Source organism: Triticum aestivum, chromosome 5D, assembly GCF_018294505.1.
Source record: "Triticum aestivum cultivar Chinese Spring chromosome 5D, IWGSC CS RefSeq v2.1, whole genome shotgun sequence".
Classification (NCBI taxonomy): Eukaryota; Viridiplantae; Streptophyta; class Magnoliopsida; order Poales; family Poaceae; genus Triticum; species Triticum aestivum.
In genome coordinates this window covers 43,257,354-43,275,124 of record NC_057808.1, presented here as the reverse complement: position 1 = coordinate 43,275,124, position 17,771 = coordinate 43,257,354, and the positions used below count along the sequence as shown (strand labels likewise).

Sequence of the window (17,771 nt, the reverse complement as noted above, 5' to 3'; positions counted from 1 at the left end):
GACAACAAGAGACAGAGGGCTGTGGACACTCTGATGAATTCTTTTGAAGTTCATAACCTGACACAAGAGAAGAAAAAGCTGCAGGCCAGCTATGAGAAGCTGGTTGAAGATGTCAATGCACTTGTGGATGCCCAGCAACGTAGGGTAGAGATAGAAAAGACAGATGCTGATACCAAGAAGCTGGAGGAGAAGTATGAGATGATGAAGAACCTGGTAGCTGCTCAGGCCAGTGTCATTAGGAACATGAAGCTCAAGCTAGCTGAAGAGAGGAAGAACTTGCAGATCCAAATTGATGAGCTGCAGAAGAGTGTTGAAGAGAGCAATGTGAAGCTGCATGAGAGTAATGTGAAGCTGCAGGAGAGCAATTTGAAGCTGCAGGGGATCAAGGCCATCCTAAATGAATGATCATTCTTGTTCTTCCTAAACATTTCAATTTCATTTCTCCTTTTCTCCTCCATTTCTTGCTCTATTAACAGTTGCTCCTCTGAATTGTCAGTCACATGGTATTCTTTCACTACTGCATCACCTAAAGCAGGTTCCAGGCTCACATTTATTCTGCTCTGCTATGTGTCAAACTGCAAGGGCATTGGCTCTTGTTCTCCTCCTGCATCACAACTCTCAGCTTCTACATGCACATTTTCAGCATTGAACAACACTCCTTCATCATCAATCTGATACAGTTTGGGCTCTCCAATTTGTTCTATTGGGGTCTGCATCTCAATGACATTAACACTGGTATTTATATTGGGAACTTTCTCTGCACTGGCCCTAACTAGTGTCACATTCAATATCTTGTTATTCTGCTCTGCTATGTGGTCTAAAATTTCCTCTAACTTATCATCATCATCTATTTCTTCCATTCCTTCAATCCCTAGCCCAGGGTCCCTCACATAATACATATAATCTCTAAAACCATACCCTTCTGTCTCCATAAGTGCTACCAAATTGTAATATGTGATGTTTGACATCATCATACTCCTTTCAATATTATCTCTGTCATGAAAATGCATCCTCAATTCCCAAACCTCATCTTCAAGACTACAAATAATAATACAATAGTGCACTATAAGTACTTAAGGAAAACTCAATTCCCAAACCTCATCTTCAAGACTGCAAATAATAATACAATAGTGCACTATAAGTACTCAAGGAAAACTGAAGCAAGCTAGTACAGACCAGAGCAGAACATCATTTGAGTGCAACAATTCATATCCTTCTATTTACAGAAACCCTAGTTGTAAGCATCTAATTAAAGAACTATATCATTCTAATTACAGAACTATAACACACACAAACCCTAGAACTACAACACACACAAACCCTAGAACTACATTAACCCTAACCCTAGCAACAGAAGGGGAATGTGATTGGGGAGGGGAATGGGACTGGGATCTCACTAGACGTCGCCGAAAGCTGAAGCAATGTGCTGGCTTCCAACTGGATTTGCCTTCACCGCCGCGGCGAATGATCTGGCCGCCCTGAATTCCACCGAGTACTGCGGGTCCTCCTCCTCCTCTTCTTCTGCCGTCGCCTTCATAGGGTTCGAGCTCCCGCACATCTCGCCAGTGGATGGCTGGGCGCCGCCGCCAGCATCGCTCGACTTCGCCGGACTCATGTCTGCGATGGGGGGCGGGGACGGTGCGCCGCACGACCGGGAACAGGGGAGAATAAGGGGGAAACGGGGGAAGAAGACGGGGGTTAAGAGGAAACAGAACGAACGGCGCCGTCTAACAGCGTCTAACGGCTGTCCGACCAGCTGACAGCGCCACGTCGGCAAAAACCGGGCCCCACCTGTCATAAATCCACTTATCGGTGCCCGATCCGCCGATCAGTGGTATTTGCAAATTGTTTACGAGAGAGTTGGTGTTTTTTGCCAAGAAACTATAACGCAGTGATTTCTGCTAACCTAGCCCTCAAACTGGTGGTTTTCTGCAATTTACTCGAGCTAGTAGCTTGGTGCGGCCGCGATCCAGAGGAGAGGTAGCCAGCTTGTCATGGCAGCCACAAGGTAGAGCCGCCGGCCATGAGAGTTTCTCCTCCCTCCTCCTCGTCGTGCTTGCATGGCCACGGAGGGATGCAAGGTGGCATGCGCGGTGGCCGCCTGCCTTGCGCTCGTGACCTTCCTAGTGGTCGCCTTGGATCCTAGGACCGGAGCTTCGTCCTTGTTCCTTGCTTCCTCCTCTTCTCCTCCAGGTGTTCTCTCCTCCCTGCGGCCAACCGCGAGGGCCGGCAGCAATGGAGGCGCCGGCCCTCTGTTGGCGACCTCCAGCTACGCTGCAGCCGGCGGCAGGAACATCGCCGGCAAGGAGGTGCTCTTCCGTGAAGACGCCGCCGGCGACGACCCGGCGGTGGATTCCTTCGTCAAGGCTGACTCCGGCCACGTCGACGGCCCGCCGCCTCCCGTCTCCGTCGCGCCGGCGCCGGCTCCGGCCCCGGTACGGATTATTTTTCTCGAGCTTGCCCTCGATCGTCTCTACTAAACTTTAATGAAAAATTAATTCTCACCTTCCTCGTTTCAAGTTACTTCTGCTGCTGCCGTGTGTGTGAACCGGAACCAGTTTCTGGGTTTCCGTGTCGATTGGGTGCGTGGAAGCCATGCATGCGCGCGACGCCATGGTTTCTCACACAGCGGCGTTTTTTGTCGTGGTTTCCTACTACTGACAGATGGCGTTAATTCCGGGCGACCGATCTCGCGCCCTCGGGTGCGGTGCTGTTCTCTCGCCACGTGCCTCCTCGCGTGTCACGTTCCCTTTGCTTATCCATCGTCGTTGACCAGGGCGTTTAACCTATCGCTTTCTCTCACCTTACCCCATCTTCCTCATAAACCACGGCGCATCCACGGCCACCGCTGTCGCACGGCTGGAGCTGACCTAATGGCGCGGCGCTGGGTAGAACCGATCTGGAGCTTGAACCGGTTGGCCGATGCCTAGCGCTGCCTAGATAGAAATAGTTCAGATTTTGTTCATATGGGGGTTGCTAACTTGATGTTGGAAATTGGTTCTAACAAAACTTGATATTGGCAATGTGCACATATAGCAATTTTTGTTTAATTACCGTCTTTATTTTGTTTTGTTTCTTACTCCCGTTTGGAGCGCAATAATTATTTTCTATTCCTATGAGAAATGAACTGCAGTGTGTTTAAATTCCCAATTTCCCATGGATAGTTTAGTTCATGATTTAGATGCATACACCAAAGAAGAAATATGCATTCCGCTTTCTTTCCTTTTTTTGAGAGAGAAAGATGCTCTTGTCATGGATCTAGCAGGTTCCTTTGTGAGTGAAGAAAGACATTTTCGTCCCTTCCATGCATGGGCTTGACTTGAAGGCACTACGTCCTGGAAACACTTCCAGATTTGCGAGAGGACCACACACACAAGTAGGCTAGGGGTTTCGACGGTTTGATCCAAATCGGCTAGAACTTGCCCTCACGCTATTTTTGCACAAGCTTGAAAAAAACAAGTCAAAATGCTTGCCGGATCAATTCCTTCACAAAGTTGGCTGGCTGCAAGGATGATCTTTGTTACTTATGCACTGAGCATTGCTCCTGAAAGCGGAAACTTCTAATTGAGATCCATGTTTTGTTTGTGCGTAATTTAGAGCTGTCAATGGGTTTACAATCTTTAGAAAAGTAAAGTTTCTCTATAGTAATGTTCCGGACCAGCTATGTTACACTTGTGTTTGTATAGAGCATGATTAATTTAACAACAATGCTATAACTACTGGTCTTGAAAGGCTTTGTAGTTGTTGTTGTAACCTACTGATGTTGCAAAATCATTTTGACTGGGCTTATCGAGTTACTTACATCTATATATATTGTGTTGCAGGAAAGTGGATTTGTCGATGCCGCTAGGCCGGACGGCACGGTTGAAGTAAGGGTGCCATTAATGCAGGGGAAGGTGGATGTAAAACTGGAAAGGGTAGAACTTGGTCTCGCGAAAGCTCGTTTAGTGATAAGGGAACCTATCCGAAACAAGGACAAGCGTCCTCCACTAACTGACAGGGATTATGTGCCGGTTGGACCGGTGTACAGGAATGCCTACGCATTTCACAGGTACGCAAATTCCATCCACGTCTAAACACTTGACCATTAGTCATTAATTAGGGTATGAAATGGCTAAGGAGTAGTATTGGAAAGACACATCTGACATGGGCGCTGTTTGCTCATTTTGGCACGTAGGAGCTACTTGGAGATGGAAAAGCTGTTCAAGGTGTACGTGTACGAAGAAGGCGAGCCACCGGTGTTCCACGACGGTCCGTGCCGCAGCATATATTCATCGGAGGGCAGATTCATATTTGCCATGGAGATGGAGAACCGGATGCGCATGAGGGACCCCGAGCTTGCCCATGTCTTCTTCCTTTCCTTTAGCGTCGTCAAGATGGTGAAGATGATCTACGAGCCCAACTCGCATGACATGGAGCCGCTGCGCCGGACACTCCCGGACTACATCGACGTTCTGTCCACCAAGTACCCGTACTGGAACAGGAGCCTCGGCGTTGACCATTTCATGCTCTCCTGCCACGACTGGGTAAGCATGCAACTTCAATCACTGTAGCATTTCAGGAGTTTGTCGAATACGTGCAACTTCACTCACTGTAGCTCAGGTGTGCTAACCGTACCATGCATGTGTGGGTGTATCAGGGGCCATATGTGTCGTCGGCGGACGGCCATCTTTTCTCCAACTCCATCCGCGTGCTGTGCAACGCCAACACCTCCGAGGGCTTCAACCCTTCCAAGGACGTGTCGCTGCCGGAGATCAACCTCCGAACCGACATCGTCGACAATCAGGTCGGCGGGCCATCGGCGTTGCGCCGCCCCATCCTAGCCTTCTTCGCCGGCGGCGACCATGGCCCCGTCCGGCCACTGCTCCTGCGGCACTGGAAGGGCAAGGACACCGACGTGCAGGTGAGCGAGTACCTGCCCCGGGGTGTGTCGTACATCAACGTGATGCGGCGGAGCAAGTTCTGCCTCTGCCCCAGCGGTTACGAGGTGGCCAGCCCCAGGGTGGTGGAGGCCATCTACCTCGAGTGCGTGCCGGTGGTCATCGGCGACGACTACGTGCTGCCCTTCAGCGACGTGCTCAACTGGCCCGCCTTCTCTGTGCGGGTCGCCGTGGCGGACATACCCAACCTCAAGACCATCCTTGCCACCGTGTCGCCGCGGCAGTACATACGGATGCAGCGCAGGGTGAGGACCGTGCGCCGGCACTTGATGGTGAACGGCCCGCCGCGCCGGTTCGACGTCTTCCACATGATCCTGCACTCCATCTGGCTCCCGAGGCTCAACGTCAGGCTCCATGCACAAGACTACTGAAATATTCTTGGGTTTCCTTCTTTTTATTTAGGGAGCGTCTAACAACCAGTCAACTGGTTCTGGTTTGGGTCTAGGCCAAATTTCTTGTCCAGTTATGATTCGACACATGTCTACCGGCCTAGTTGTGCATGGTAAATATTTGTTTTTGGTTTGGGTGTTGGGGAGTGTCTAACAACCAGTCAACTGGTTTTGCATGGTAAAAATTTGTTAGAACTTGGAGTGAGGTGGGGTGTTGGGAATGGAAAAATCAGTTCAAATTTGTCAGGATAAATGGGTTGCTGATGAAATTATTGGTCTTGTGTCACCCATCCTGCCTTTGCCGGTTTACCAAACTGTGGATGCTGTTCAATCCTACTACTTGTCAATGGGAAGATGATACAGTTAAGGCTTTCTTCCCGCTTAGCAGACAAGATTTTGTTGTGAGGACTTTACTGTCTGGCCTTATACTAAAGTGACACTTACTCGGCCTTATACTAAAAGTGTCACTTACTCGGTTAATCTACATACAACTTGGCTTGGTCTGCAAGGTGGGCTCAGGCACTTCATCTGATCCTATGTGGGGAGGGGATTTAGGGCACACGAATTCTGTGCCGTTGATCTATATATGCCAAGATTCACATATTTAAGGATGTATAGATAGATTTCTATTTTTGCTTTTACCTGTAATGTGTTTGTATATCATGTGGATATACCTGTTCGTGTGGGGTCATATACGTGGGGTGACTTAATAATGAAAACGGAAAATAACAAACACTTACAGAATAGATAAGAAAAACCAATTCACCATGCCCTAGTTTTGCCGCTCTTATTGCTTCTTTGTTATTCTCGCTTGTTCATCAAAGCAGAATATCCACATTCAGGCATCATTCGAGTATGTGAAAGAAAAAGAGATCCGTCCTCACAGATCGAAGCCTGGCCTTCAAGATAAGAAGCCCCACAGTAGTATATTTGGTGCAAACACGTATAGAATAGATTCGGCCGCAAAGCTTCATTTTCTTGTGTAGTTCTTGGTAGCGATCTTGTTTGTTCAGAACAAGCTTTGAACGTGTGGTCATTCTGATGTTTGATATTCGTCTTTGTTGCTTGTGTTTGCTTTGCTCATTTGTTATCTTCGAACAGCTTTGAATGTATGATGATATTTTGTCATGATTTATTAATTACACATATATGTTATGCTCAAAGGGTAAGAAAAGTGCAAGTGATATTGTACAAGTAAAGGCACTCCGTACATACATATTTCATCAAATACTTTTGCTAGCCCCCTGGCTTAAATAAGCGGGATTGACACGATGCAGCCCATGACTTGACCAAGCATGAGTGGTCGCATTGTTAGCTACCTAGCTAGTACTGATTACTACTCCAGTTGATTAGCACATATGGCTAGTCTAACCAATGAATTAGTACGAGTCACTAAGTGGTCTATGAATTTGAATATAATTTTTATTATTTCTGGTGTTCATTGTACTACCATGAATGAAGATGAATAGATTGACAATTTTCCAAAAAAAAACATGCGGCGTTGGGCTCGTAACGTACATCACCGCAATGCATGCATATACGCGCTGATTGATGTCCACACATAGTAACAACCTTGCTATGGTAATCTCCTTGCTTAAGTGGTGGGGCCGGTTGGTTATATAAAGAGCACATTGTCACCTCCACTCGGGGGCAGACGGAGATGCATGGCTGGCCGCACGACGGCTCTCAAGATACACATGTATACACGGGCTGGGCTGGCCGCTCTTACGCACACGGCCACCGCCGCACTGGCTAACTAACTGATGTTTCTAATGTTTTCAAAAGAATCCCACACACCATCAATAAGGATTCTAGTATGGGCCAGAGTGCAGAAGATGCATTCGTAAGTAATTTCTAATGTTTCGATTTCAAAAGTATTGTGCGAGCCATCATGTTGTAATTTATTAAGAATGGATGAACGACGCTTTCAACCATGATGCGGATCGCAACATGGACCGCAAAGAGGGCACACACACTAGAAGTTTTGTCGAAAATACCCGGCGTGCAGATTATTGAGGAAAAGAGCTCCTTCGGCACGTTACTTTCAAGCTTTGGCATTTCATCACATGATTCACCCTCTGAACAATGCATCCGAGAGCTAGCAGTGAGGATTACAGCACAAGAGTCACATGCAAAAGTGGCGATTGACACTTTTAAACAAGATCTAGATGCAGTACTTTATGCACAGAAGCAAGAAATCAAAGATCTCAAAAAGAAGCAGCAATGAGAAATAGAAATTATCAAGATGGATTAGGACAGAAAAATCCAAGCATTTCTAAATAGGCAACAAGAAATGGAGGCAATTCTTAGTCATCTCCTAAGGAAGTCATCGCAGTCTTCGCAGGAGACTATCTCACAACCCATCAATTGATGATGGAGCATTATTGTTCGTCATGATATTTTCGCGCGTCTTATTTCTCGTGCTTGATAATATGTCATTTGGATGCTCATTTCAATATGTCGACGAGTATGGTGACAAATGTCAAGTCTCATTCTTAATATAAGTTGTGATGGCAATGTTAAATTTCAAAATTTCTGTAATATAAATTCAAATTCATCTACAAATTCAAACCATGCACAACTTGGCGCTATCAAGAAGAACCTATGACAGTATTGGTGATGGAAATTGAAGCCGTCACCGGAGTCATGGCCCCACTTGTAAGCACCCACATCAGCAACGTCCTGACCAACATGTAAGTATCCATGTCAGCAGCCGTCCGATTTAAAAATATGAAATAATATGTTGCGTGTGCAGATGCACAGGAACGGGTTACTTCGCTAGTTATTTAAAAAATCATCTTTGGGAATTTTGAAATCAAAATGTTAACCGCACTAGCTAACTATATCTTCGATCGACAACATTTGGAGCACTTCATATACCTTTAATTTTGTTTCAGAATTTCTGTTGGGTGAGCAATGGGAAATAGGGCAATCCGGGTGGAAGAAAAATAGGTATATGTAGTGTACTGTGAGTGCCCACATTATGAAGGAAGTTGTTTTGGTTGTTCAATGATGAGACAATTAACCATGTAATTGACAGATTTCGATTAAAAACATAACATTAAAGCAACAACAAATTGAAGCACACACAATGATTGAACGTACACAACACACGTGCATGTTATATATACCAACACTTTCACATGTAAACTGTAAGCAAGACTATCGAGGGTAGCTCGCACACAACACAAACTCTTCTTCTTGACTATATTGCCTGCTCGTGTCCTCTAAGCTTGTCCTTCTTATTGGTGATGTATATCTCATTGGCGAATAACTCCCCTCATGTGTTGCATCCCGAACCCGAAAATGCTCTTTGGGTCCTTGAAGTGCTTCTAGTGTCATCTCCACTGACCTCATGGTTGGTCGCTCCTCTGCTCTTATCTTTGTGCACGACATAGCTAGAGAAGCTACCACTTCAGCTTGTCTACCTCCCTCCTCAATTACTTGTGGATCTAGTATTTCTACCAAATTACCTTCTGCAATTAGTTCAACAAATTGTGCAACTAGCCCATCACCGGTGGAGGATCTATATATAATTGGCATCTTCCTCGTAAGAAACTCAATGAGAATAACTCCAAAGCTATAAACATCACTTTTTCTGTTAGGCGGCCAGAATAAAAGTACATAGGATCTAAATATCCTAACGTTCCCTGAACCATTGTTGTAATTGTTGTTTTATCTCTAGGAATGTACCTTGAAGCTCCAAAGTCAGACACCTTTGCTGTCAAAGCATCATCAAGAAGTATATTGGTGGACTTTATATCTCTATGTATTACGGGGACAGAAATACCCGAGTGAAGGTAAGAAAGGGCTTTGCCAATTTCTGTTGCAATCCTTAATATGTCTTGCCAAGGTACAGATCTTAGTGGTTTCTTGTGAAGATAATCACATAGGGTTCCATTGGAAATGAACTCATAAGCCAACAAAGGGACTTCTATCTCAAGACAACATCCAATAAGCTTTACAATGTTCTTATGATTGATCTGTGTGAGTATGGAAACTTCATTTATAAACTCGTTAATCTCACTCTTGACCATAATATTTGACTTTTTGATTGCAACAACATGCAAGTCTGATAAAATTCCTTTGTACACGGTACCATGCCCTCCACCACCAACTTGACGAGTTGGATGAAACTTATTTGTGGCCTTTTCTAGCTCCCTTAAAGGGATGATCATCCTCTCTGCAATATCTGACCTATGAGATACCAACTTTTGCAACAATTGTCCACGATTTTGATTGAAGAACTTTTGTCTCAACTTTTGTTCCTTTTGACGCTTAAGCGTGCGAATTATTATCTTTGAGGCGAGAAACAAAATTAGAATAGTTGGGCCACTAGGAACTGATAGGCCAATGATTAAACCTGCAAAAATAGAATGATGGACACGTAATTAGGGTCTATGGTGACATAACTCAACAGTAGTTGAATGGACATATATGAGGTCCGACTTAGGGTTTCAAGTCTTAGTAAGGGGAGAGGTATCACCCAATTGACAGAAAATTGACTAACTATACAAAATTGAAATTTCGAGAAGATGAAAATCTAAACAAAAATATGTCTCATATTGTAGTGACCCAACTAATAGGAGGGGCCAATATTTAACCCATGTAAGTCTGCTAACCAGCCACTTACCAAGATCCCAGGTGGATTGCATGGGAAAGGGTGCAGATAATAGTATGTGTAGCAAGAGAGAGTGTTGGCTTCTATTTCAAAAAAATTGAATGAATTTATCTACTATTACTCATGTAAAATTACATATTCTCATATTTAATCATACATATATTCTAATAAGTTTTTTTTTCTTTCGATGCATCCTAAAAAACATGAGGGAGTTGCTAAATATGATTTGAGAAGGAACAATACCTTTTTACCTACTCCCTCCATTTTAAAAATGTTAGTGTCTTTATGATTTCAAAGTCAAAGTTTTTAAGCCTTACCAAACCTTTATAAAATATAGCAACATCCGTGAGACCAAATAAAGACATCTTGACAACACATTTCATAGTGATCTAATGAAGTTAATGTTGTTAAAGATGTTGGTACATTTATATATAATTGGTTAGGATTAAAGATGTTTTACTTAGTTCAAACCTAAAATTACATACTGATCCTAGGGGAAGTACTTCTAAAATTGTTGTGCTTGATCTAAGATAGTTTATATACATACTGATCCTAGGGAAAGTAAGAAGCAATAGTGCCCACCTGTGTTTGTGGACCTGACACAACCACTTTTGTGGGTGGCATTTCCTTGGTATCCTTGTGCGCACGTGCACTCGAAAGATCCATCCATGTTGGTACACTTGCCAAAGCATGAATATAATTGTGGTTGTTTACACTCGTCGATATCTACATAAAACATGGAAGCATCAAGCCAAGTGGACCATGTGAATCTATATTTTGGTTGACAGAAGGCATAATGCATGGCCCAAGGCTTGCCGTGATAAAAAAATTAATCATACTCCATCATGAAGCAGATTTATTAGTAGATGCACATGTAGACACATGGTTTCCAGTGGGGGGTTAATGTAAGTGTTTGTGTCCAGGTTAAATATAAGAGAAGGGAGGAGTCAAGTCCAAGTAGCCCCTCGGGAAACTGGCCAACCTATTTGTGTCTATAATAGGTGTTTAATTTTTCTTGCATGAGTAGGAGAGATAAATAGGAAAATTCTACTACTTAAGAAAGACATAAGGTTCTATGGGCACTGATCCTTCATCTAACCTTACGTGTTTCCTACTCCCTCTTTCTCTTTTGATTTTTTCTTCCTTCTCTGATTTTTTGCACCTGTTTTCCGTCAAAACCATCTCATATGCCCCACATCTTATTGACTTGCCAAATATATGATTTTTTGGTAAGCCAAAATGTTTGTGAAATAAAATTCTTTGTTATAGGATCACATAAATATGGGCATCTAAATCATGAGCTAAAATACTAGAATATGTATACTCTTATTCCAACACACGGGTAATTATATAGTCGAAAAAAGGCATAGTAAAGATATTTTTTATAAAACTGAGGGCAAGCGAGAAGTTCATATTTCCTCTCAATGAGTGAGAGCCGTCCGATTCTGATCCGATGGGGAAAATAAAAAATATTCAAAAATTGGTGCGCACTAAAAAAAGGTAAATCTTGACGTGATCCAACAACATTCGAGCATTAGCAAAGAAAACACGAAATTGATCTAGTCCTTAGAGCATGAGGCAAAAACTGGTGCTAAGTAAACTTTTGGGTCTCATAGTCGGGTCATAACATTGGTTAGAGAGATGCTAATGAGAATACTCTTACAGTTCCAGTTGAAGGGTGACACTAAAAAAAATCAAAAAATAGCGGGCCCACTCTCAAGCCATGTAGAACTGCTCCACAACTTATGTTTTGGAGTATATGTAAGATATCTAACCCCATATACCATGTGGTCACAACTCATGTTGATTTAACACTGGAAGGTGAGGAAATTTGAGAGTTGAGTTGAGTTGCAACACATTTAGGTTTCTTAGCACTGGCTTGGTTGGGACATCAGAGCAATTCCAACCGATTCCCAATAAATATAGCCTACAAAATTTCTTAGAGCGCTCTCCAAATATTTTGGAGGTTATAAGGCAATGCACAAAGTGAGATTCCCCAAAGTTGAGCCCTACAAAATATTACCCATTTTTCTTCTATTTGTGTGCATATAAACTCTATCCTAACTCAATCACATCAAAGTAATTCAAATTTTTCATGTTTCGACATCAAACAATTCAACAACATTTCAAATCAATAGGTTCACAAAATTTTAATTCAAATTTAAACAGCATAAGAAGGGCTGAATGCAACAAATAACCTAATAAAACAAATAATCTGAAGACAATAGATAATCCAGTGAAGGAAATACTCCAAATTAACTAGTAATCATGACTGAACGAATGTAAACACAGTATTGTCCATGTAGCCACCGCTTATGCTCAATTGGATCTTCACGGAGCTGATCATGAGATCACGGCTCTTCAATCATCTGGTACACCTCAAGAAAATCCTAAATGTGGTATAGGCTCCTATGAGGTTTGATACTTTGGCCAACATAGCCATAGTCGTAGTCCAGTGTGGTTCCCTCTCATTCTCGGTGATCATGTCTAGAATCACACAACACTCCATAATTTTTCCCAAGGCATTCTTGTCCTAGAAGCGAGCAAGACCTTTATCAATTGCAAACTAAGATCACAACACTCCAAAGGCTCCGCCAATATCCTTCCTCGTTCATTCTTGACACTTGGCAAAATGTTTATTTTTCTTACCTTGATGATTTGAAATTGTCTAGACAAAGAAGACTAGATGTCATGGGCAATATAGTAGCCTTTATCATAATCATGCCCATTGACATTGAAGTTGCATGTCGGAGCATCACCACTTGCTAGCCTAGCAAAAAGATGAGATCTCCGCAAGTCATTGATGTAATTGTGAGAGCCATGATGCCAAAGTAGCAATGGTGAATCTACAAGTCATCAAAGACAACCCCTTCCTAAGTAATAGTTGGATCATGGCTATGTGTGGTGAATTGTTTATGACATGTAGGAAAATTCTTCCAGCTCCAACATGTGCAGTCAGTGCTCCCAAGCATACCTGGTTAGCCTCTTATTTTACCAATTGCTAAAAATCTCGATGTGCCATCAGCACTGGGTGCCCTAAAATACTATGCTCTGTAGACCCTAATCACAACATCGGAAAACTTTCTCATGTGCTTATGGATTGTATATTCAACCATTGAAAGATACTCATTGATCAAATATGCAACCACTCAGAGTGTCATGGTCACCTTCTGGGAACTCGTAAATCCCATCAACCCAACTACATTTCACGGTTGCATGAAGAATGTTTCGTTAGCTCAAATGACTTCGCAAATTTACTAGAATAAATCTATTGACATCTAGAAGCATTGCTGGAAAAGATGTAGAGGTTCTATAGGACGAGCATATCATTGTCGACTGCTCAATTATAGTGATATGTCATGAGCTATGACCCTGCACAGCTCACCTTCCTCCCAATTTCCGTCATCCATAGAGTATTCATCAACAAAATCTCCTCATCTTCCTCATCGGAAAAATCAACATCTAAATCATCCAACGATGGTGAATCATCAAAATACCCTCTACCATGTTGGCATCCAAACAAATAGTGAATCTTATTCCATCTGCAAGAATCTACAAGAACATAGACCACTAAATACGAACAAATATACCTTGGGGCAAATCGTTGAACACCCTGAGTGTCGAGGTCATCGTTGGCCGAATGCAAGAGCCGAGGCATGGAGAGGTTCATAAGTGGTGGGAGAAGGTTGTAGGTGGCATGCGGCGGCCCGGGGTGCTCCGGAGTTAGCTCGGGTGTGCGAGATGTAGCACAAGTAGAAGCTAGATGACATGAAGGATGGAATTGGTGGTGAAGGATTACCGGTACGCAACTCCGGCTTCCTCAACAAGTCGGGGAATGGAGGACTCATGGAAAATACAAACCCACATTGAGCTATTGTAATGCAGTCATGGCGTGGTCAGCAAAATGGCGGGAAGCTCACACGGGGGCAGCCATGGTGCGTGGTATGGCCAGGGACGGGTCATCTATGGTGAGTGGTGTCAATCGACACTGGTACGGAAGCCAGAGGTGGAAGCAAGTGGTCCTGAAATGTTCCTCCCACATACGCCTCGTAGTTGACGGGCATGCCATACCACTAATACAATAGTGCCAAAGAAATTGAAATAAATCCATGATATATGTGAGAACTCGTGCCAAGTCTAGGGCTTGAACCGGGTGGGCTGGTTCCACCGCAACGAATCAAACCACCTAAGGTATGCTTAATTCGCTGGGTGTCAATGTGGATGAAGAGAGCTCTATATTCTCTCCACCAACCAATACTTTTTTTAATGTCCACCAGCCAATATGGATGAAGAGGTCGGTGTTCTCTCCACCAACCTTCAAATACGGAGTCTCTGTGTTGTTTTTGTAGCACACTCTAAACATTGCAGGTATGGAGGGTTGGTTAGGAATCTGGTAGAGTGCGAACCAACCTATGGTCGAATGGTTGGGAGGATAGTGGTATTCTCAACCTACCAGAGTTCAAGTCCTAGACTTGACATTGGTGCTGTCATTTTCCTGGATTTATTTCAGGCCTTCCGGCGATAGGCGTTTAGTGGGAGGAGATATTCCCGTCGACTACGAAGGCGTTTATGGCGACTTCATCAATCTTCAGATGATGTGTTGGATCAGTCTCTCGGAGATGCTCATAGGGGAAGAGTGTGTGTGCGTGTGTTCATATGAGTGAGTGTACGTGTGTTGATATGAGCATCTAGATCTGTTCTGTGTTAAGAAAAGAACCTGGTATAGTGACTTTTAAGCCAAGAACTTCTAACAGATTTTATGGAGTTTGGGTGAAAATCAGGAAGGCCACCTGGAATTTCCAACGTAGCCTACACTACCGGATCAACGGCCTATGCCGACGGATAGGTCCCTTCCCTTCGGCGTAGATCTAAGCCGACGGCTGCCGTCGGCATAGTCCCGTTGGCGTAGATAACGTCAGCGTATATGCTGTAGGCATAGGCGGCATACGGCCGTCGGCATAGAATAACCTGGGTATGCCGACGACCTGGTCTCGACTGTCGGCATATCGTGGAGTAGGCCGAAAGGGGCCGTCGGCATTGTTTCGGCCGTCGGGGTAGCCCCCTGTTCCGGTAGTGCTATGCATATCATAGATAATTTTTAAAAATAAAATAAACATAATAAGTTTATATGAATATTTTCGTTATTACACCATCATTGCCCATTGCCATGGCTACGCCACTAGTGGAAAATAGGGAATGTACTAGAGTTGCTCTTACCTGTGCATCCATCGACCAGGTATGGGTTGCCCTCGTAGCCTTGGTTGCATGTGCAGTAATATCCCACCCCGTTGGTGGACTTGGCGCACTCGCTGCGGTTGCTCACGCAAGCGTATCCCGGCGTCTTGTCCGGCAAATGGCAGGCCGAGGAGTTGCTGCCGTCGCGGATGGCCCAGTCGAGCCAAAGCGGCATGCTCCATCGCTTGGCCGGGTCCGGCTCCGGCGTCCTCCCGAGGTCGGCGGCCTTGAAGACGTAGTGGTCCTTCTGCACGATGAAGGCGTAGCTGCAGGGATGCTTCATGTCGATGCGCGCGTGCGGCCATTTCTCGAACCTCATCCTGGTGCTGGTGAGCAGCGGCGAGATCTCGACGCGGCAGCATCCGATGCTGTTGCACATGCCGTCCCGCGCCTTCTGGGCTTTGTTGCAGTAGGCCACGCACCCGCTGAAGTAGGCGGTGGTGGACGCGTTCTGGACCTGGGACCTCGACTTCCCTCTGCTGGCGTAGATGAGGGTGTTGCAGCCCAGGACGACGAGCTCGTTCGCGGTGTTGGAGACGCGGTACACGCCCAGCTTGCTGACCGTCAGCCCGCCGTCGAAGCTGCCGGCGGCGTCCAAGCACTGGTGCGCCACAGGCAGCATCACCCGGACCCGCGCGCTCGGCGTCACGGTTAGGTTCAGCACGCGCACGGGCGGAGCGTGTGGTCCTTGATGGTGGCGTCGGGCAAAAACGGCGTCGTGTTCCTGTCGCAGGCGATCTCGAAGCCGGGACGGAAGCAGCCGGCGCCGATGCCGAACGGGTAGGGGACGTCGACGCCGCCGCATCGCCCCTGGCAGCCTGGCTTCGCCACCAGCTGTGAGCTAGAGGCAGTGGTTGCCCATGCAGCTAATGGCAGCAGCACCAACATCCATGCCATCGACGGAATTGTTTGTTCAATATGCATGGGTGGTTAAGCCTCCGTAGGTACATTCTATTAAATACAACGGCGAGCCCTGCACTATTGGCCGGCAGCAGGGGCAATGGCCGGCAACAATACATTTTTCTAATCTATGCGTGACCTCATTGAGCTCATTGTATTAACAAACCAGGACGGCAGGCCAAGGCGAACGTTTCTACGGAGTTTTTTTTACACATTGGTTGACGAAGGCTGCTGTACGTAGCATGCATGCATTGCATGCATGATAGCGGCCTCGCAATTTTCATGCCTCGCGCGCGATGTTTGGAACACCGGTGCAAATCAAATCAAGGCACACGGTTCATAAACCCTCACTAAACGTTAAATCCATCGCAAATGTTGTTTATGCCACAAACCGTGCAGGGAGCTGATGGCTTGTTGCCATAAACGGAAGGCATCATTTTGAAGCAAGTGCTGGCTGGAGGGGACAAAAGAAGGAGCAGTGTTACATCTACCGCAAAGCTGATGGTGGATCTCGGCGGCATGGCGCTGCGGAGTTTCGGCGACGGGCACATGTGGGTGGATACGTGCAGGATGGTGGCGTTGTCTGGCGTCGTGGTGGCGTCGACGGCAGGCCTGGCACGGTCGATACGTCAGTGCTTGCTCTGGAGATGGATAGACGGAAGACGGCGGCGGCGGCCCCTGAGAGTGCACCAGACCGGTGTGTGGCCCAGACCCGGCAATGCAGCTTGGTTGGGTATCCGGTTTTAGATGTTAGGCTGTGGTGCGATGTCTGTTTGGTATTCGGCTCGGACAATCGGCCGCCATGAACGTGATGTCCGCCCGGCCAACATCGTGGCATGCATCCGCCATGGACGAGCCGTCCGACAGGCCGCCGGCGACGAGCTTCTTCGGCGAGGTCATGGAAGAGAGATCGTCGCTGCTGCGTCGTGCCAGTTGCCCGCTGCCGTCGAAGCCCTTGGGCGTGGCCGCCATAGACGCGAGGAAAATAAAGAAAACCCTAGTCCCACGTACCTATTAGAGCGATGAAGTATGTACGTGCGTACGTGGGGTTCTGAAATCGGGAATCAGCTGTTGGGATTGAGATCAGACGTGAAGTGGGATTAGGGTGCTCTGAGATTGTCGATGCCACATGTCGCTCATCCGATAGGGTCTCACAAGTTGGTCTATAAGACCCGGTCTCATACAATTTTTTCCCGGCATCCACCAACTTGCGGCAGAAGGCATAGTCAAATCACGTCACTCACGCAACCGTCTTGTGCACAGAAACCTAGTCAAATCGAGTCAAGGGTCCAGCTTATGAATCCAATCAAGGTTTAAATTAGACTCACTATGATCCGATGAAAATCCTGCACGGCTTTACCGGGCCAGCGGAGATGGGGCCCATGGGTGTCATCCTCTCTTTGGAGGCGTCGCTGAGGAGTATTCGACACTTCCCTTGCTCGTGTGGAGCTGGTTGTTGTTGGGCGAAAGCCTTGATTCGGTCCGATTGGCACGATGACGCGTATTCGACATCGCTCCTTTGTTGGGAGCGTCGTGTTTGAAGACACGTCTTGGTTCCTCGTTGCTCTCCTCCGATATTTATAGTGGTCCTATTCTGATCCTCGATGGTGCTATGCACGGCCGTCGCCGGTGCGTGCAAGATGGTGTCTTCCTCGGATCGGATCAAGTCCCGACATTCACTTGCCA

At 45.8% G+C, this 17,771-nt stretch overlaps 2 pseudogenes; one reads left to right on the top strand and one right to left on the bottom strand.

Annotated features, from left to right (window-relative positions):
• Positions 1-1,897: 1,897 nt before the first annotated feature.
• LOC123124228 (probable glycosyltransferase At5g03795) lies at positions 1,898-5,311 on the top strand (annotated as a pseudogene).
• A 3,180-nt stretch (positions 5,312-8,491) lies between these two features.
• Positions 8,492-16,073, bottom strand: LOC123120206 (wall-associated receptor kinase 5-like; annotated as a pseudogene).
• Between the last annotated feature and the right edge of the window lie 1,698 nt (positions 16,074-17,771).